This window comes from Heterocephalus glaber, unplaced genomic scaffold, assembly GCF_053883595.1.
Source record: "Heterocephalus glaber isolate CG9 unplaced genomic scaffold, H.glaber_assembly_v1.0 deba00001429, whole genome shotgun sequence".
NCBI lineage: Eukaryota > Metazoa > Chordata > Mammalia > Rodentia > Bathyergidae > Heterocephalus > Heterocephalus glaber.
Window position 1 is genome coordinate 31,610,368 of NW_028258294.1, and position 20,586 is coordinate 31,630,953.

The following is a 20,586-nucleotide window of genomic DNA, read 5'->3' on the forward strand; positions in this document are numbered from 1 at the left end:
AGGGCAGTTGGAGTGCAGGGGCAGCCCTCCGGGGCCCACGTGTTGGCATCAGTTTCCTCGAGCCCAGAACTCCACCGCACACAGAACTCGCGTCCCTCTTGCCACATGGGCTCGGTCACAGAGGGGACAAACACCCGCAAGGCCCCGTGCCAGGTAATTACCAAGCAAATTCCAGGCACACACCCCCCCCCCCGCCCTGGGGTGGGGGAGCGCCTGCTGTGTGTTCCCTGATTCGGGCCCGCTGTGCAATCAGCTCCAGATAACCTGCGGGGACCCGTAATTGCTCTGGAGTTGCCAGACTTTGCAAGGTAAGCACGCGCAGTGCTTCTCCCGGCCCTGAGTGCGCGCGCGCCTGGGGCCACCCTCCCGGGACCGGATCCTTGGACCTGAGGAAGCTGCGCGCTGCAGGTGGGGCGAGGTGCGATTCCGCGAAGTGCAAGGGCAGCTCTGCGCTAATGGAGCTGGGGTGGGAAGAGCTGGTGCAGAGTAGGGAGGAGGAGGGGAGACTGCGCGGCTTGTGGCAGGAGAGAGGCCACCTTGCCCTTTCCCGGGGCAGGGGGGGGCTCTGGGGATATGGGATCCTCCTTCCCTTCCCTTGGGTGCAGAGGCGCCTCATTGATGAGCCTTGCCATCATCCTTCAAGTGCAATTTTTTTAAATTGCAAAAATCTTACAGAGCTATTAACCTCAAAAGAGTTTAACATATGGCAGACCGAGTCTCCCTCTTACCCTAATTATAAGGCTTGCAGTAATGGGGCTGTCTTTTAAGTTACAGCTGCTGCGCTTTTGGCTTTCGCTAACATTACATCCTATTAAAGAGCTACATTAAATGCATGCAAATTGCCGCAGCGACCGCACTCTCTCGACCAATGAGGGGGACGGATTGCAGCCGAGGCGGCCTTATCGGGGTCAGACTCACCCTGCTGTGAGCTCCATATGATCTATCAATCAAACTCCTCTCATTAATTAACTAATTCATTAAATATCTTTATATATGAAGGCCCGGCCAGGCGGAACATTGTGTTGACAGGGACTTCCCGTCAGCATTTAGCCCTGCACTACCCTCCCCTCCTGCACCAGTCGCCCGGTGACTAAGAGAGGTCAACTTCCCAGGGTGTGCTGGCACTGGAGCAACCACCTCGAGGCTCCTGGGGGTACCTCTCCGCGGGCCTCCTTCCGCGTGACTCCCATCTGTGCCGCCTCACTGGTGCGCCTGTCCTCTCACCAGTTTACTACCCTAATGAGCTTTGTGTACGTCATTTGCCTCCGCTCTCAAGGCAACCTCTAGGGGGCCCGCTGGGAAGAGTCTTGCTCATCCAGTGCCTCTGTGCCTAGCACAGCGCCCAGCCTGCCATAGTGCTTTGAATGCCCACGGCCCTTCCCTACTCCAGTTCTAGCTCCTTTGAGATCTTCCTCCGCTGCACTCCTTAGAAGACACTCCAGAAAGGAGAGGAGGACAGCTTGTGAGCTGTCCCTAGAGAGGATGGTGGCGCTGGAGGAGGGACAGGAATGGGATAGGAAGAGAAGGGGAACTTTGAAGTTCAGAGCTGGCCAACAATGTAGGCACAGTACCCAGACTCTGAAGCAAACTCCTCTACCAAGGAGAAGGAGGCTGTGTCATTCCATGAACAATAGAGAGACATTTTAGAATGGATGCCAGGTTGCTGTGTGTTTGTACATAAACTTTAATATATACTATAGAGTCAAACTCATTACTTCTTTAAATATCTAAATATGAAGGCACATCTGGGCAGAACATTTTGGTGACAGGGACAGTGGCATATGTAAGTGTGTGTGTGCGCATGCACATGCAATTTATTGAGCACTGTATGTTACTTTCCTATATTATCTAATTTAATATTGACAACAACATTGTTGGTATTTATTTTTGCTTCCAGGCTATCAGAAAAGAAAAAGAGGCTCACAGACTAGTAAGTTACTAGTCCAGGGTTCAAGTGGCAGAGCCAGAAGTTAGCCTTGGGCTTTCTGGATTCAGAGTGCTTACCGCTGTATCATCAGGATACAGAAAAATGATGCTCGTGAGATCAGCAAATGGGCAACTCTCCTCAGTCACCTGGTCCCCTCTTTGTCCAGAGTTGTCTTTCTTTTCCTGAATTCTCAGCTGGGCTGGTGGGCTGGGAAGATGGAGGTCATAGCACACTGCATGGTAAAGGCTGCGGGCTCTTAATTGTGTTCAGTGAATTGGAGTGGTTTTCCATATGGAGCACCTGGGGTAGACAAAACCAGCTGCCTTATTCTTCTGCATCTGAAAGATCTGGGTCTTGTGCAGCTGGGTACAAGAATGGGATGACAGGGGCAGCTTCCAAGCCAGCTGCTGGAGAACCCTCCACCCGGCTCCAGGCTGTGCTGCAGAAGGCAGCATGGGTGAGGACTCAGGTCTACACAGGTGTTAGTCTGAGTTCCTGTTATCCATGCAAGTTCCCAGTCCACCCAAATGAAGTGTGGTATGCAGGTAAACATTCAGAGCTTAGGAATTCCCAGGAAAGCTGATTCCCAGATCTTTCTGCGCTGCCTCTCCCTTTCCCTCTCTGTCCTACTTACTTTCATACCCTTCCAAGACACGGGGCTAATGGACTTTGGCCGTTAGCACCTGTGATGTTGGGTACCAATCTCACCATGGGCCTCTATAGCTTCTTCTAGCACCCTTGGTTCCCAAGAATAGTTTTGGAGTGGGGCATGCTGAGATGATGGGGGTTAATGGTAACCTCAGTATCAATTTTCCCTCCCAGAAGAAAATTCTCTGGGCTTAGGCTGCACACACTGTAATAGTAAAAATGGCTCTAGATTTGAAAAATTGGCACGTTGTAGTCCAACAAGGCAATTTTTGAATTGTTCCATGCAGCTGTGAGCCTCTGGATGCTATGCTGCTTGCGTTTTAAAGCCATGGATGGAGAGCGTTTTTCAGCCAAAAACAGCTCGGAACTGGTTTTTTCCTTCTCCCACCACAGTCTGAATTTGTTCTTTTCCTTTTTTTGTTGTTGTTCACTTTCCCAAATACCCTTGTAACTTTGGTCTCTACTTTAGTAACTGCTGTAGCTATTGGATAAGGCAAGATTATTGTGACTGTTTGCAGAATGTCCTTCTTGCAGGCCTGAGGCAAAGGGCCTGTGAAAGAGGATTTCCTGAAGAGTAGGGTCCACACAGGTAGCCAGGAGAGGCTGAAGCTGCTCTGCAGTGCAGCTCCTACCCAGCTTTTCCTGGCTGCTGTCAGAGGCAGGCCTTTCGTGGACTGAATGACAACCCAAAAGAGGAAGTATCTTTGATCATTGCATAGGATATTTGATTTTGATGAGCTGCATTTGCTCTATTATAAGTTGAGAACCACTGTGAAACCTAGTTTTACAAACATTAAAGTGCAAAACAAGGCATCTTAGAATAAAAAAATATAGGCTATATATTTCAAGTAATGAAAACAGAATGTAAGGACTGCAAGGCAGCTTACCAATTACTTAGTAAATGTCCTTGTACAGATGGGGAAATGGAGGTTGCCCAAGGTCACATATCTGGTTGGTGGATAAGATCTTCATCTCACTATGGGTGCTTCAGGCATTTTGGGTAATGACCCAAGTGGCTGGGGGAAAGCCATTGTTCTGTTCTTCTGCTCTCTTCTTTCAGCTTATTTCCCCCTCCATCAGTTCTGTTAATGGAGGGACTTATTTGGTGACTCAAGATGACAGCCAAATAATGTGTTGAAATGGAACATAGGTCAAGTGCTGAACTGGTGGCTAACCTGCTAGCTGTTCTTGCTGCTGCCTACCCATTCTCATAACAGGTCTTCTAATCTTTAGCATGTCCATGGATCATCCTTTGTTTCTCAGCTTAAAGTCCTGGCTCCTTTCCATGGCTTCCTACATTATTCATTTGATGACTTGTGCCTGTTTGTCTTGCTCCAGGTCTCATGGCCATTGGCCTCCTTCCAGGCAGCACCCCATCTTCACCCCATCTTACTACATGTTCTAGCACACTGACATCCTTTTTCCCTTTCCTTAGATGCATCTTGTCTCCATTTGTCTTTGCTTTCCTTTTTCCCCTTTGCACATTTGATTATTCCCTTTGTCTAGAAAATTATGTAGACAGCCTATCCCCTCATTCCTACTGCTCTTCACCTGGTTAACTTTGACTTATCCTTCAGTCTCAGTTGAGATCCTAGTTTCTTGTTCCTTCAGTCTCAGTTGAGATCCTAGTTTCTTGTCACTGAGCCCCAGGTCTGGATTAGCGCTACCTCTAGCTTCTAAAAAAACCCTGTACTTACCCTCTGCTACCCCCCCCCCCACTACTGCCATTGCTGTTGAAATCACTAGAAAGTAAGCTCCAGAGGGCAGGGCTGTGGTATGTTCATGTTCACTGTCTTATGGCAGGCAACCTGCAGACTGCCTGTCTCATAATAAGCATTCCATGGACAAAAGAATGAACTACACAAAAATGATGACACTGCCAGATAACAAATAACAACAGCTGACATTCATTGAGTGTATTTGTATGCCAGAAACTATGCTATATACTTTATGTACATCATCTAATTAATAATAGTTCTTGCATTAAATGAATGAGATGAGAGACCAGGGTTCTAGTCCTGGCTCTGTCACCAGCTGACTCTGTGACTTTCAACAGTTACCATGGTTTCTTCGTCTTTAGAATGAAGGTGAGAGAAGGGTGTTCACTGCTCTGTTCTTATTCCTGAGCAGAGAGGGAATCAGGAGTCTGTAGAGTGGGCCTAGGGGGAATCAGCACTCAGGATTCAGAGCCAGCAGACACAGGGTCACCTTTCTAGTCCCAGAGCAGGAGGAGAGGGATCTGGCAGAGGCTGGGAAGGGCAGCGGGTTGCTCTCCCATGCTGGGGTAGAGCTTCAAAATAGAGAAGCCCGCTGCTAGCTGAGTCATTAACGCTGGTCTCCTCGCTGCCACCTCGGGCATTGTCTGATTTAAGTGTAATAGCTTGTTTGGTGGATTTTGCCTTCTATAGAAATCCCCCCAAGAGTGAAGTGCTGCATTCAGCCGAGAGAGCACAGGCCTTTGTGCACTGATGGCCCGGCCTCAGCTGAATGTGTTTGGAGTTGGTTATCAAAGGGGAGGACAAATTAGAGCGCAGGGCTGAAAAGAGAGGAAGAGGGGGCCCATTCATGAGCATGACTGAGCACTTAGGCAGCTGACCGTGGATCTAGGAAGCCCCAAGCCTGGCCTCTTGCTTTTTGGCAAGGGTAGTGCTATATAGGCAGGGGTGGCTCTGTGCTGTCAGAGCCCAGATTCTGAGACCCAGCCAGGCCCTTGGGCAGGCATAGGTGCTGCAAGTGATCATCATAAGAGAATAGCTGAGGAATGGCTCATTTTCTCTCCTTACCCTGATCTTTTCCTTTAAAGACCTCTTTAGATGTTTTCACAAGACTTAAGCACCCCTCCCCTTCATTGGATCAAGTTCTGCAGGCTCTAAGAGGTCTCTTTAGTCTTGGGGAACTCTACAGGGACTTGGACCCTTCCTTTTTTATTAGCCCTTCCCCATCTGCCTCCCTCCAGCAACTCCTTGCAACTCACACTTGCAAGCTGATTCTCAGGCCAGTTATATGGAGCTCATGGCTCAGATACAGTGATGGAGCTCCCAGAATAGGCAATCCTGGGCAATCACCATTCTCTATGGACTTGGCTTCTGATGTCCAGCTTCAGAGGCCAAGCTGGGCACAGCTGTCAGCTGAGTTACAGGCAGGACTGCTGAAATAACAAATCCCACCAAGTGCCCAGTTTTTTCCTGCAAGAATGCCTCATTATTTCTCAGTGGGTCTTTTACTCCCACCAGTGTTTATGGACCTCTCACCTCATGACCCCCACAAAGGTTGTTCTTTCAGGACCCAGAGATCTGCCTTTTGTCTGTCCATTACAACTAACCCTTAAAAGTGAAATGTTGGGAGCATATTGTTTTCCAGCTGGAAGGAACCTGACTAACCAAGCTGTAGATCTATTAAAGCCTGTTTTAGGTTGTGGATACTTCTAAGAATTATCTGAAAGTTATACTCCATATCCCAGCCAAACACATTTTCATGTATATACAAATTTGCCTGCCATTTCAGGGAGGTCACATACTGCAAATTTATGTATATATCTTACCTTGGTTGCACCTTTGAAATATCTGAAAGCATCTAATAAAATTCTGAGCTCTGGGTCTTACACAAGGAGACTAATTTGTCCAGGGTAGGATCTAGACATTAGTATCTTTTCCCTAAAATACTCTAGGTGATTTTTATGGAGTCAGGGGGGTTGAGGGTCATTCCTCTAGAGCAGTGGAGGCAAACGGATGGCACAAGTGTTATTTTTCTTTTAAGACAAAAGATGTCAATGTATGAATTGTCTTTTCTAAGCTAAAACCTCAGAATTCAGGTTTAATTGCACTGATGACACTTTGAGAGAAATAAGTGGGTTTTGGGTTGCAGTTTGGGGACTCATCCTGAAAGGTTCACCATCACTGTGCTAGGGGCTTGAAAGACCCTCCCTCCAAGTTCAGAACCCAGCCACACCTGTGGACAGTCAGAGCTGCCCAGAGATGAGCATGGAAAGGCTGGTGCCAGGCTGCTTTAAAGAATAGGTTAGACGCCATGAACAGACTTATCATATTGCTCACTGCGTTTAAAATCCTTCCCTTCTTTTCTCACCCCTTGAGGGATGCTTCCTTGGTGTTCACTTAAAATAATTTAAGCACGCCACAGTGGGAAAGGAGCTTGGTTGCCTTGATGTGCTCCTGTCATTTCAAGGAGCTCAATAAAAATTTAGTTTCAGTGCTTGCTCAATGCAACTTCTGCATGGAGGTCTTATGTTGCAAACCAGATTTCTCTTTTCATCTAGTCACCCCCAGGGAAATTGTGTATTTGAAATTCAAACAATATTTGGGCAAAAAGAATTTCTCATTATATTCAGTGGGGAAGGGCAACGAGAGGAAAGCGCTGGGAAATGATTGAGTGACATTTCTATTTGCCAGTTTGACTTCTCCACCAGTGGAGGCCATGGTTTGGGGCTGCCAGAGAACTTCAGCCTCCTGGTGTGGACTAGAAATGCCAGACCCCTGGAAAAAAATGATTGGGAGGAGGAAAATGTGAGGAGGAAGAAATGGATTTGAAGAGTCAGTGTGACCTCAAGTTGATATTGCTGGTCTCGAAAAGTGTAAGGTAGGCAGAGAGCTCTGTGTTTTGCACAACTTCTTCCTAGGGAGGGGATGGTTTGAGTTCTAGGCTCTCATGTTGATGGGAACTCAGAAGTCATCTGTCTGGTTTCTTTGGTACATAGAGAGAGGTGGATGCCCTCTGTAACATCCTGACACTGGTCAGACCCTTAAATAAATACATTTAATGGATAAATTCATACAAAAGACATTTGTTGAGCATCAACAGTGTTTAACAGGTAGTAAAGTATAGGTATTTAGGGGATGCTAGAGACTATCAGGACATAACACTTGCACTGAGTAACTCAGTTTCCTGGAGGACTCTGACAGCTAAGTGCTGGGAGACAGTGATCAGTGTTGTGCAGGAGGAAGCTGAAGAGCATGTTGACCTTGACCGAGAATGCCTTAGGAGCCTGGTGCTTTCCCAGATGATCTCCTTTCATCCTGATAACAACTCCTGCAAGTAAGAACTCTTTTTCCCCAGGCAGTGACAGCTGATGTTCAGAGGGGTGAATTTGCTTTCTTGAGGTGACACAGCCAGGAATGAGAGAGCATGACAACTCTGTCTGTCTCAGACCTGCCTGTGGTCTTACCAGCAGGACAAGTGGCTTTGTGAAAGTGAGTTTAAAGAGGGCAGACACTGGCTTTTGGCCGGGAGAGGGCAATGAGAAGGGAGGATTTGAGGTAGGTGGTAGTGGGTGGCAAAAGTACTTGAGAAGAAGCGGCCCTTTGTGTTGCATGTAAGGCAGGAAGGATGTTAGAACAGATATTTGAAGCAGGTGGGACTTAACAGTGGGAGAGAGGTCAGCAGACCTCTCTTGAGTGAAGAGTAAATATAATGTGATCATTGCTACTCTTCACTTATGAATGAGTAGTAATTTTGATTCCTGGCTCTATCCTTGGGCAAACTGTAACCTTGGGCTATATACACTTGAGTAAATTATTTATTTTCTCTGTGCTTCACTTGCCTTGTCTGTAAAATGGGAATGATAAACAGTACTGTCTGCGTGGAGTTGTTGTAAAGGTCACACAATTAAAACATGAGGAGTACTTAGAAAAGTGCCTGGCACATGGTAAGCCCTTCATTAAGTGTTGAGTGTAATCTTTACCTTTTGAGAATTGAATTCCAATAATGGTGTGTATAACGAGGGGTAACAGAGGAGAGATAGAAGGCCCAGATGTTAGGAGCCTGTTGTAATAGTGTACACAAGAGTGTCGAAGGACATAACCTTGCCTGGTAATGCTGGTCCTTCTGTAGAGGGATGTGCAAAGCCCTGAGGATGTAGAAGCCAGTGTTGTCACTCTACTTCTGACTGTAGTGATTTGGCTTTAAATTTTAGATTTCTTTAGACTTCTCTGGGCTGGAAGGATACAGGGTCAGCCACAGAGCTCAGTAGTACTGGGAAAGGTCACAGGTGATGGGGTGGGAGAGGCGAAGTTGGTTGTAATATGTGTTAAACAAGAGTGAGAAGCAACCATAGAACCCAGTGAGGACACTGGGGAAGGCAGCTGGTCTTGCACTGGACTTGGTTCTCTGTTTCTTTGCCCCCCGCTGGGTCCCAGGAAGTCCCATGTCCATGTGCCCTCTCCTGTGTCCCTTGGATTCCAATTATAGCTGCTTCTCGAAATGGCCAGGTCCTCTTGACCTTGGGTCCCTGTCAAAGCAGGCAGTGTTTTCTGCTGTTCCCCTGGGGTGGGCTGACTGTGAAGGATGGGCAGGCAGCATCCCTACACCGTGTGGACTGTCAAAAAACAGTCAAGAATTTGGGTGATAATAGTCGCTATTGAAAACAAGTGCTTTGTTGTGGGGGAAAAAAACCAATGAGTGACCAGCTCTGGGGCTGTCAAGTGTGTTCTGTTGCCATAAGCATCCCCTCACGGAGGTCTCGGTGCTCTTCTGAAATCTATGCCTCTGGCTGATAGTGTGCATGTAGCATTGTCGGGTGTGGTCGTTGGCATCGTGCTGCACCAAGGTGGCTGCTGCTGGATAGGGAGGCTCAGCCTGGATTCCTCCCCCAGGCCTCTGTCCTCTATTCAGTGCCACTTTACCTGCTGACCACATTGTGGCAGCCACCATGGCTGTCCTTGGCATAGCTTCAGATGGTTCCCCGAGTTACATATCAGGGATTCAGACAAAAGGAGGCTTGCAACTAGAGGGGAGAATCTTTGAACAGAATTATCAGCTGCTGTCAACCAGCACACTCCAGACAGGTTGCAGCATGTCAGGCTGGGTCCTGCCTGGGCTTGGCAGGGGTCCTATGGGCAGACAGAGTCAATTACCCAGAAGGGGTTCCACTTAGCTTTCCCCACTGCTCACAGGCCCTGCCCTGCCCTCCGCAGCCTCACTGGCCTCTGCCAAAACACCGTCAGCCTGGATGGACTTGGCTGCCTCCCAACCCTGTCCTCAGGCGTGTCCAGTGCCACCCATTCCAGGGGGCAGGCTTCCAGCCCTCATCAGCTCCAGGGCTCCCTGTGCTGGCCTGTGGCCAGCAGATTCCATTTCTCTCACTGCAGACCCACCCGGAAGGATCCTTAGGTGGGAGGGACATCAATAGGCTGCCTCATCTATGATGTCCATTGGCAGGTAGCTGCTCCCTCTTGGGACATAAGCATCCCACATGGTCTCAGTTCCCCTCAGCCACCTGTGCTTGTATAGTGCATGGTTGGAACTTGGGGCTTTGGATTCAGACAGAGGTGGCTTTGAGGGCTGGCGTAGCCATATACTGCTGTGTGACCAGGCAGATGACTAACCTCTCTGAACTTGAGTTTCACCATTGGTGAAATGAGAACAGTAACAGTATATATCTCACAGGATTTTTGCAAGGATGAAAGAAGACAGTGAGCGTTAAGTACATCACGTGCTGACACATGACAAATGCTCAACAATTGCGTTTCTTCTCCTCCATCTTCTCCCCCTGTCCTCCTTCCATTCCCCTGCCCCTTCTTTCTTTATTTCAATCCTCATTATCAGGAAGTTTGTTGTTTCAGTTTTTCTTCTCTGCTCTAGAGACTTGAAGGCAGAGCCTGTAGTCATTTAGCCATTAAGTCACTCAGGAAACATACATTTATTTATTTATTTTTGGTTTTTTGAGACAGGATGTGCCTAAGTAGTTCAGGCTGGCTCCAGACTCACTATGTAGCCCAGGCTGGCCTCAAACTCATGGTGATCCTCCTGCCTCAGTCTCTCGAGTGGTGGGATTGCAGGCATGTGCCACCATGCCTGGCTCCAGCAAACAATTATTGAGAGCAAGCTGTATCCTTTGTGAGCCGAGGACTTAAAGGCAGACAGGCAGACGAGACCAGTTTCCACCCATCAAAGAGTGAGCCATTTGATGGGGAGGTGGGCAAGAACGTGGATCATTACAACAGGAGTTGTGTGTTCTGACGGATATAGAATAACGCTACTGAAGGAGAAAGTGGGGGACTGGTGGGACTCAGTGGGAAGCCTCATGCTGCAGGTCCATTAGGATTTGACTGAGACGTGGGAAACACAGTGTTACGGCTTCAGTGCAAAGTCTCCCCCAAAGACTCATTGAGGGTTTGATTGTGCAGCCATGTTCAGAGGCGGGGCTTTTGGAGTGTGACTGGGTCATGAGGGGTGTAACTTCATCAGTGGATGGATTCATAACTAGATGGCATTACCGGAAAGTGATGGGAATAGGAGGTGGGGCTAATTAGAGAGTGGATCATGGGGTACCACCTGGGGAACTGTGTTTGGTTCCTGCCCCTTCCTCTCGGGCTTATTCCTTTTGCTCCGCCACACCCTTCTAACATGATGTTTCTGCCTTACCACAGGCCTAAAAGCAATGGAACCAGTCAATAACAGACTGAGACCTCCAAAACCACGAGCCAAAATAAATCTTTCCTCCTTTAAGTTGTTTTTCTCAGGTATTGTTCTCAGTGATGAAAAGCTGACTCATATACATAGAAACCTACACTCTGCCTGAATCTTGGGAAAGGGTGATACCCAAGGATGGAACAAGTGGCTGCTTAGTGAGCTCTAGCCACCAGCAATCCTCAGTTTCTGCTCTTGAAATTTGCACACAGGTCTTTCTATCCAAGCGACCTTTCCTGGTGGCCATGTAGGGCAGAATGTGCTCTCTGGGCATTTCTCAGGAAAGGGGCAGTGTGTCCCTAACTCTCCCTTTCCATAGAGGTGAGTTGGTGAGATGGACTGACAGATTCTGTGAGCAGTGTCTGCACCCCAGCCCTATACTAATTGTGCTAGACAGAGCTGTTTAAATACCACCAGACAGAATATTACTCAAATTAAAATGAGGCCTTAAATGTCATTATTTGTGTCATTATTAATAGCCCCTAATTGTGTTCTCTAATCATCATGAAATTATGTTAGTATTAATATTCACGTCAAAGCTGCCTAGGGAACTTGAAAGTTTTAAAAAAAAATTATACCATATGTCAGTTCCTATGAATGTGAAGCAAATTCTGGTTTTAGTGCTTAAGCTCAGGCTGGAGATGAGACAGTGGCCTTCGAGGGAGACCCGACTAGCCCGACTAGCCCTCCCCTCCTCCTCCCCAAGTGACTGGCTCCTGGTGGCTTCCACCTGGCAAGATCCTGCAAGGCATCAGTAGGACGGGTTCCCCTGGCATACCCTGCACATCTCAGCCAGCTGCTCCCGCTGCTCAGGGGATTGGAGAGTGTTTGTGCCCTTCTCACCTCTCACACCAACAGCTGCCTTTGTCTAGACACCATAATAAAACCCGTGTTGTCATCTTGCCTGACCTCAGTCTCCATCTACTCACAGGCCCCACCTCAGTGCATTTTGAATACTGGCCCCCAATGCTTGGAGAAGTGACATGAAAGAAATAAAGTTGAGTGTCCTCAAGAAATGTACTACAGGACCGGAGATTTAGCTCAGTGATTTCGCCACCTGCTGCGCAAGTGCAAGGACCCGAGTTCGATCCCCGGTACCAAAAAAAAAAAAAAGAAAAAAGAAAAAAAAGAAAAACGAAAGAAAGAAATGTAATATGTAATATAATATAGAAAGAATTTTCAGACAATGTAGAGAGTCAGAATTTAAAAGTATGTCCATACAGGGAGTCCATAAAATCTGGAAACAGGTGAATCTACCTGCCCCCAAGGATATCTTTGTACTGTAAGGAGTAAAATAATATTATTCTTGCTTGTTTCTTCCCTTGATGGACAATGTGTATGTTGCCCAATGCAGATCTTGCCAGGGCTTCTTTGGGAAACACAGTGACTCTCAATATTCGGGGGCCCTCCATGTGCTTTCTTTTCTTAACAGAAGTGGGGTGAGCTGAGTTATACCTTGTCTCACCTTACATGGGACTCAAGTCCATCAGATTGGCACTGGGTAGGAGAGCTGGGGTGATGACAAAGCAGGTGACATAGTCAATTAGAGCTGCCCTCCCTATGGGGATGTGTGGGGCGAGTGCCCTGGGACACCCAGAGGCATCAGGCTCCTGCTGACATCACTCAGGGCTCTTCTTCATCATTTCTACAACATTCCTCTAGGCTGCTGCTCAATGCCTCAGTCATCGCTAATGGAGTCCACGTGACCACGATGTGTCAGACCAATCTGGGGCAAGTGCCTCACTCTCTTCCCAGAGCCCTTGGAATTCTCCGGAACTGAGAATATTCAAATGCCTTTCTTGGAGAAACAGCAGGCTTCCAACCCCCCAAATATTATGACTTGAGTTAAATATAACCCAGAGCATGAAAATAAGGGCACAACACAGGAGCGAAGTCATGAAGTGAGTGAGTTGCACACACACATACACACACATTTGTCACCGTGGGTGTGGCAGGTTATCCACGGACCTCACAGTCACATAGGCAGAAACCCCCAGAGTCACACAGAAAGCTGGGTGTGTTCTGGACTGGTGAGTGGCTACTTCAGTTTGGGTGAGTTATAAATCTGCTGATCATCCTCTCTCTCTCTCCCCTCTCTCTCTTTCTGTATCAGATGTGGTTTGTCTTACCAAGTGGGAGGAGGAACTATCTTATCTGTGGTGTGGAAAGGGAGACTGGCCTGCCTTCTCAGCCATGAAGGGAAGCTGGGGTGGGACAGGCGGTGTCAGCTATGGCCAGGCAGGTTGCTACTTATCTCTTAGTGAGGAGCAAACAGGATCATCCCTCAGCCACTGGGTTGCTTTAAAGATAATCTAGAAGAAGCAGCCATGGCCTGTGGAAGGGAGGTGGATAGATGTGTGCTTGGGACCGTGAGCTAGGTTTGCAGCCTGTGCCTTCCTTGTCACTGCACGCATGAGTTTATGGTGAAAATTCAGCGGGTCATAGATAAGCAAAAGGTCTCCTGAAAGCCAGCTGCTGTGAATTCCAAACCCAATGATTACAGTAATTGTTGGCCTTGAGCTGGATTTGAACCAGTGAACCTAGAAGAGAAGCATTGAATAGGTCCCCTTTCACAGCAGTTCCCCCACCAAATTATCCAACAACACAGCACATGGCTGATCCTCTCCCCTGCACAGTGGGCCAAAGAGCAAATGGCTCAGGCCATTCCAAAAGAGCAGATATATTGACATCTTCTTTGTAATGTGGGCACCTTACGCATGGAGGAGGATTTATAGCATTTGTAACATTCTTTTACTTAAATGACCTTTGATCCTCATAAGGTAAATGGGGCAGGTATAATTATCTCCCACTGTACAGACAAGGACATTGAGTCTCAGGGCAGGTGTGGGCCAAAGGCTACGTAGCTCACAAGAGATAGAAGTGGAGATGACCCAAGCCTCTGATTGCTAGTGCTACCTTTGGAAAAGCCACCTTTTAGAAGGTACATCATTCTTTATGCCTCCACCGCATCAGAAGCAGTTTGGGAATGCTGGCATGAGCTCCGTAAAGGCAGTAGCAATGTTGTGAAGCTCCCCACTCTTCCCCAAATCTGTTCTTTTTCCAGCTGTATCTCAGGTGTGCCTGAGATCATGTCCAGAGGGATGTGCGGGATGATGCGGTCGCAAGGGGGTGGGAAGCACTTCATTCTCAGGGTCTTTGCTTTTCTTCTCCGTGGTTCCATTCCTCTTGGATCTGAGAACAAAACCACAAAAGCACTTGTCTTTCCTCCCTAGTCACCCAATCCCAAGGGATCTTGTTTGAAAGAGGGATTGGGTTGAGGAAGGGGGTTCCACCTTGGCTGCTGAGGTGAGAGTTTTAGGAAGCACCAAGGAACAATCCTGAGGTTACCTACCCTGGACTCACACCTGGAGTTGCCTCTTGTTTGAGGAAAATAGACATACACACTGTGGACACTGTGGAACTCACAAAAACACTTGATTCCTCTGCCACCCACTTCTCTTTCTCTCCCGAGGAGACCCACTGTCCAGCTTCCCACTTTTGTGCCCCATAATCCTTCCTCCACCCCCAGCTTCCGCTCTACAAAGCCCCTGCTAGAAGCTGACAAAGCTGACTGGCTGCTTAATGTGCTACAGGTGTTGTTGCTAGGCAACCACCCTACTGTGTAGCTCAGAATCCAGTCAGCCCAGATCAAACCCCTGTTAGCACTTAACCCCGTAACTGCTTAACACAAACACTAATTACTCATACCCACCAAATAACACATTTATAAGCTATAATCAAGGCTTGAAAGGGTGGATTCCCAGCTCCTTTGGTCTTTTAACTGACACTTCTGCAGCCAAGGCCTGGGGCCTTTTGGTTGTAAGTGATGGTTTCTCTTTTTTGGCCACTCAAGGTGGACATTGGTCATCCCTCTTCCCCCTGGACTGGATTCTATTAGAGCCAACCAAGTGCCTTCAGTCGCCTACACTCTTGTCTCTAGGAAGAGTTTGCATTGCCTGCTCTTGGATTTCAAACCACTTTTAGATTAAGAATCTTGGCCTAAAGTTCACAGTTATAATTCAAATTAATTTCTTTGGTGCCTGAGTCGGTTGACTTGCAGTAATCACTAATTTTGGATAATTCTTCTGACACTGGAGGGTTTTTATGAATTCTATACATATGCTCTTTTCCCTCAATGGAACAACTCATATTTCTTGGGTGACCAGAAACCGCAGGGAGCTCTAGACATATGTAGATAGGTATTTTTATTAGAATATAGCCCAAACTCTAGCAGAATTGATCTGTCTTGAGTTGGCCAATATCTCCCTGATGGTGATCACATGGCTCGGTTCTTCAGAGGTGCTCAACAACTATTGGTAAAGTCATGGACATAATTATGTCTTTAATTTCTATTTCTTAAACTGTGCTGAAGGCTCCACAAGGATGACTACGTGGCAGAGCAATCTCCTATCTCTTCTTCCTACCTTTTCCTCATTAGACTAAACTGCCTATAAAGTACATTATAGGAGATTTCCACTAACACTCTTTTTTTCTGCTGGTTGTTCTGATGGCAATAGGCAGGTCCAGGCCAGCTAGGTCACAGAAGTGGAGAGTCCTATCACTTCCCAGTAGGCAGCATAACCCAGGCCGACTGGTGCCTCCCTATAATGCCAGGCACTGGATAGAGATTCAAGGACCCACTGCCACTCTCTTTCTCAGTTGGAAACATCATTTAACCTTTCTCTTGGCAATTGTGTAGTTATTCAGGGATGGGGGAACAGAGAGATTTTGCTTTCTTTGAGCATTTAAGTTCATTATTTACTTAGCAGCAAATATTTCAATTTCTGAGGCCCACCTCACATTAAGTGTAATGTTCCCTGAGTGGCCTGTGCCAGATGCAGTACTAGTGATCATGAGCTCATTCATTCTCATTGACCCTTACTATGGCTCTGGCATATGGCTATGACTGTCCCTGACCTTTGTGTGAGAAGGTGAAGTTGAAAGATGCTGAATAACTTGATCTAGTTTGCACAACTAGTACATTGCATTGCTAGCTTTCGAAAGCCTAGTTTCTCCCATGTCTTAGTTACTTTTCTCTTTGCTGAGACAAAATACCCAACCCCCCAAATTAAAGGAGAAAAGGTTTATTTTGGCTCACAATTTGGCTCAGTCCATCATCGGCTGGCTCCAAGGCAGGGTGGCATGGCGGAGGAGAAACTGTTCACGGATGGCAGAAGACAGAAAGCAGAAGGCACCAAGCTACAAGCAATAAGCCTCTTTTTGTCCCTTATATTTTATACTTACTACCACCATTAGCACCCTTCATCCTAGCATCACACCATGAATCAATCCCAGCATCACACACTCTGGATTCAGTGACCTCTGAAAAGCTCCACTTAGGCCTTGGAGGGGACATCTAGACACAAGCTATGACACCCCACCATAATACTCTGCTTCCCAGGAGGTTAGAAAAGTCACAGCTTAGAGAGGTTAGTGACTTGCCTGAGCTCTTTCTGTCAGTGAGTGGGGGAGGGGGGCAGAGATTTGAATAAGGATTGATCACCCTCTAAAGCCCTTTTCATGTTTTGTTTCTATACCACACTTGTTTCAGAGTTCTTTCTTCAGCCTCTGGGTTGGACAGTGCCTTCTTAGAGGGGAAATATCCATATATCCAGTTTGGACAAGCGGATTCTAGGGAGCAGCATAGAGTGCAGAAGACTGCATCCTTGGCCGGCTGTGTCCTGAAGTGGAGAGTCACTATTTCACTATTTATCTCCTTCCCAATTCTTCAAAACTGCCCTATTTGAGAAAGAAGAAGAAGAAGGGGGGGGGGGAGGGAGAGAGAGAGATACACACATTCCAGCAACACATGGATCCCTGCTTCCCTCCCACATCTTGAGTCAGTAATGCCTTGGCTTTGAGCTAAGCCACTCTTGCCAGCTGGTGGTATTAAGAGTTGGGATTGCCAGTTTGGTCACAGGTGACAGATTTGGGAACATTGTTGTGGCCCTGGCGCCTTCCCAGTAGACCCAATGGGTCGTGGAAAGCTCCAGTCGGAGAACTAAATGGGGGCAAAAAGAGACTGCCTATTATGGGTCTAAGTGGGGGAGGGATGCCCCCATGAATTTAACACTTTCATGCAAGTGGTTTCTCCATAAAGTATTAATAATGTTCCTATAATTGATACTTCAGGGCAATAACCTCTGACAAAATGGCCCTGATTAGCAGATAATTGAGTGTGTTGGATTGTGTCCTGAGAGAGCTGAACGCCAGGCAAGGCCCATTAGCCCATCATAATGACCCCTTTTGTCAGGTATTAGTGTCATTAAGAGCCTGGTCTCTGAAATCAGTCCCTTTATTTAACTCTTTTCCCTAATTATATGGATCATTTTACAAATCAAAGCAAATGTTTGCATACAGCCCCCAGGAATGCAGTGGAGTGAGGTGATGAAGGGGCAGACTAGAGATTTCTGAGTGGAGAGTCCTTGGGAAGGAAGACACTCTTTGTCACTCGGAGCTTTCTGGAGAACAGGGTCCCCTAGGAAATCCAACCAGCGTTGGATAAAGGAAAGGAAAGGCACTCTTGATTGGCTCAGGGGCCTGGGTTGGGGGACCTCTAGATTTGGGTACCTTGCCAAGGAGAGCTTGCAGGTCCTATGTAGGCCAACACCTGAATTCAGCTTGGCAAAACAGCCAGCTTCCTGGACTCAGAATATCTGCATCCTTAACGCAGAAAGCACCAGCCTGGAACAGGTTGGCACCTGAACTCAGCCACAGGGCACCTAGAAGACACAGAACACCTGAGCTAATCATCTGGGTTATGCCCAGAGCAGACTCACATCGCAGTCAGGGAGCATATGCCTCTGGGAGTGGCTGGGAGGACAAGTAGGACCTGCATCCTCCCAATCTGGGAAGATGTGTGGCCAAAGTGGACAGGTATCCTTGCTTAGAACTGCCAGCTAGGTAAACAGCTAGTGCTTCTGGGACTCTGGGGAGCTTAGAGCATGATCAGCCCCCAGGCTACACACACAGAAGTTGACACAACAGAAAGCTCAAGGGACAGGCAGCCACTTTCTGACCTGTTCTCCCCAGTGCACTCTCACTCATTAAAAAGTATAGACAGTTTCCCATTTATTTGAATACAGTCACTGCCTGAGACATTTCCCACCCTCCCCAGCTCTGTACAAGGGTTTTTATCCCAGGGCAGGTTGGGTGTGGGTGAACCAGAAAGAGGTCTCTGTCTCAAGCATGAATTGCTGAGAGACAAGGGATGGATAGCTTGCTGGCAGCTAAGAAGGATATATTTTTATATATACCAAAGATGAAGGTGAAAGGATATCATCCATTATCAGAAAGGCCCAGAGGTTGCTGAGCTAAGTATAATTTATTTACTTGGAAAAGTGACGGGTGAATTTCCCAAGAGGAGTTAAGACCTGTTGTGGGTCCTAAGGTGGTGTCTGGACCATATCTCCTCTCCCTACCCCATTCTGCACGGCCAATAATGCTCCTTGACTTCGCTTTCCCTTGCTTTAATCACAGAGTGCCTTGTGCTCCCATGATTTTCGTTGGGCCCGGTGAATTTCCCAGTGTCGGCCTTTGGTGGAGAGCTGCCAGCCGTGCAGAGAAACTGCTGAGGGTTTTGCCGAGAAAGCAGAATTTTGGTGGTGGAGTGTGACATTCTCCTCTCAGAAATAATACCTTTCATTTAAGGTAAGAGAGAAGGTTTGACATCCCGTGAAAATATGATTTTCAGCCCTGTTCTGCTTGGGGTAGAGTTTTTCTGTGAGGCCTAGTTGCTGAACCAGGGAATGAAAACCCTGGAGCTTATGATGGGGGAGGGGGTGATCCCCGCATCCACAGGACTCTTTCCAGAACACAGGCAAGTAGGGACCCTACTTTCTGGCTGTGGCTCTCCCAAGGGCCCAGTTCTACTTGAACCTCAAAGAATTCTATTCCCAGGCTAAAAGGGTATATACATCATAATCCAGAACCTGAGAATACAGTAACACTATGTGAGTTTAAACAAATCAGTTAATACCCATTTAATATGATGACAATTTCTGAGTAGTAACATGGAATTCTATGTTTATTCAATCAACAAACATTTCTTCAACACTGCACTGCCTGTGCCCTGAACTGAGTATAGAAAGAAGAGCAAGGCTTGAAATGTGCTCTTGAGGAGCTCAGTCTCCTACACCTGTGTATTGTTGAAGGTGGGGATGGCATGTACAAGGTGCTTAGTCCAATCTACTGTAATAATGCCCTAATAGAAATGTAGGATGTGGGTTAACAGGAATAGATGGGGGAAATAACTAATGACTGCTGCCTGGGAAAGAAGGGGAAGGCTTTCCTGAAGATGCAATGCTTAAGCTGAGATTTGAGAGTTTGTCAGATAAAGGAATGAAATAAAGCACTGTAAGAACAGAGGGTGGCTATAATTTATTAAGGATTTTAATATAATAATCACAACACCCAACCTTATAGAGCACTTACCATATGCTGCTTGCTTTGCATACTTAATCTCAGCTAATCCTCACAGTAACCTTGTAAGAGGAATATTTTTATACTCCCACTTTACAGGTGAGGACACAGAGATTTTGATGGAATTTATTTTACTTACTTACATTACTTGCTAGAGTAACACCATTATTTTTAGGCAGTCAGGATTTGAACTCAGAATTCTGAAGTCAGAAAACAAGTTCTTTTTTATCCACTCTTCTGCTTCCCCAAACATTGCACAAATGGCAACTAATGTAATCTTCACCATGACCCAGAGATATAGGCACCCTTACCCTAGATTTTGGGTGCAAATATTGGAAGTGCCCAAGGGTGATCTTTCGTATGCAAAAGGTACCATGGCTTGTTTGGGAAACTTTGTGGTTTCCTACAGATTCTTGGGGCTACCACCTGGCTCTTCTGAATAACAATGTCAAGTCTCAAGTTCATGGTTAAAATGTGGAGTTGGAGGTGAAGATTGTATGTAAGTGAGCATGGTGGTAGGAAGATTAATGGTTCCTCAAAGATGTCCATATCCCAACCCCAATAACCTGGAACTATAATGGGTTCCTACAAGCAGGTGTTGTAGATGGGGTTAAGGTTGCTAATCAGTTGACTTTGAGATGGGGAGATGATCTTGCTTTGTCTGGATGGACCCAATGAAATCACAGGGTCCTTATTCATGGAGGAGGGAGGAAGAAGAGGGAGAGAACTGGGTAGAAGATGGTGTGAGAAGGACTCAGCCTGATTGTTGCTGGTTCTGAAGGCAGAGGAAGGAGCTGAAAGCTGAAGAATGCAGGTGGCCTGTAGATGCCAGAGAAGACAAGGAGGTGCCTCCCCTCAGCCTCCAGGAAGGAGCACAGCCTGGCCAACATCTTGATTTTAGCTCAGTGGGAAGCACTTCAAATACCTGAACTCTAGAACTCTAAGATAATAAACTTGTGTTGTTTTAGGCCACTACTTTTGTGGCAATTGGTTGTAGCAGCAATAGAGTTAGAAAGTAGGATGAGTCAGCTTGTGAAAGACCATGCATACTGAAATAAGGAGTTCAATTATTAATTAATCAATTAAAAAAATGAGTAAAGAGACTTCGACCTTATTCAGTCTGTGACCCAGAGTGGTTTCACCTTAGGAGATATGGCCTGAGTGGCCTC

General features: G+C 46.9%; 1 long non-coding RNA gene across 5 annotated transcripts in view; it reads left to right on the top strand.

The window, feature by feature from the left end:
- The first annotated feature begins 287 nt into the window (after nt 1–287).
- The window catches only part of LOC110344286 (uncharacterized), a 343,104-nt gene continuing 322,805 nt past the window's right edge, over nt 288–20,586 (top strand). For 4 of the 5 annotated variants that reach the window (XR_015451670.1, XR_015451669.1, XR_015451671.1 and 1 more), the window contains exons 1-2: nt 288–408; nt 18,476–18,646. This is a non-coding gene — a long non-coding RNA (uncharacterized LOC110344286). Of the gene's footprint in view, nt 409–6,981; nt 7,169–18,475; nt 18,647–20,586 lie in introns of all 5 variants that reach the window. The other variant, XR_015451672.1, reaches the window with a different exon arrangement.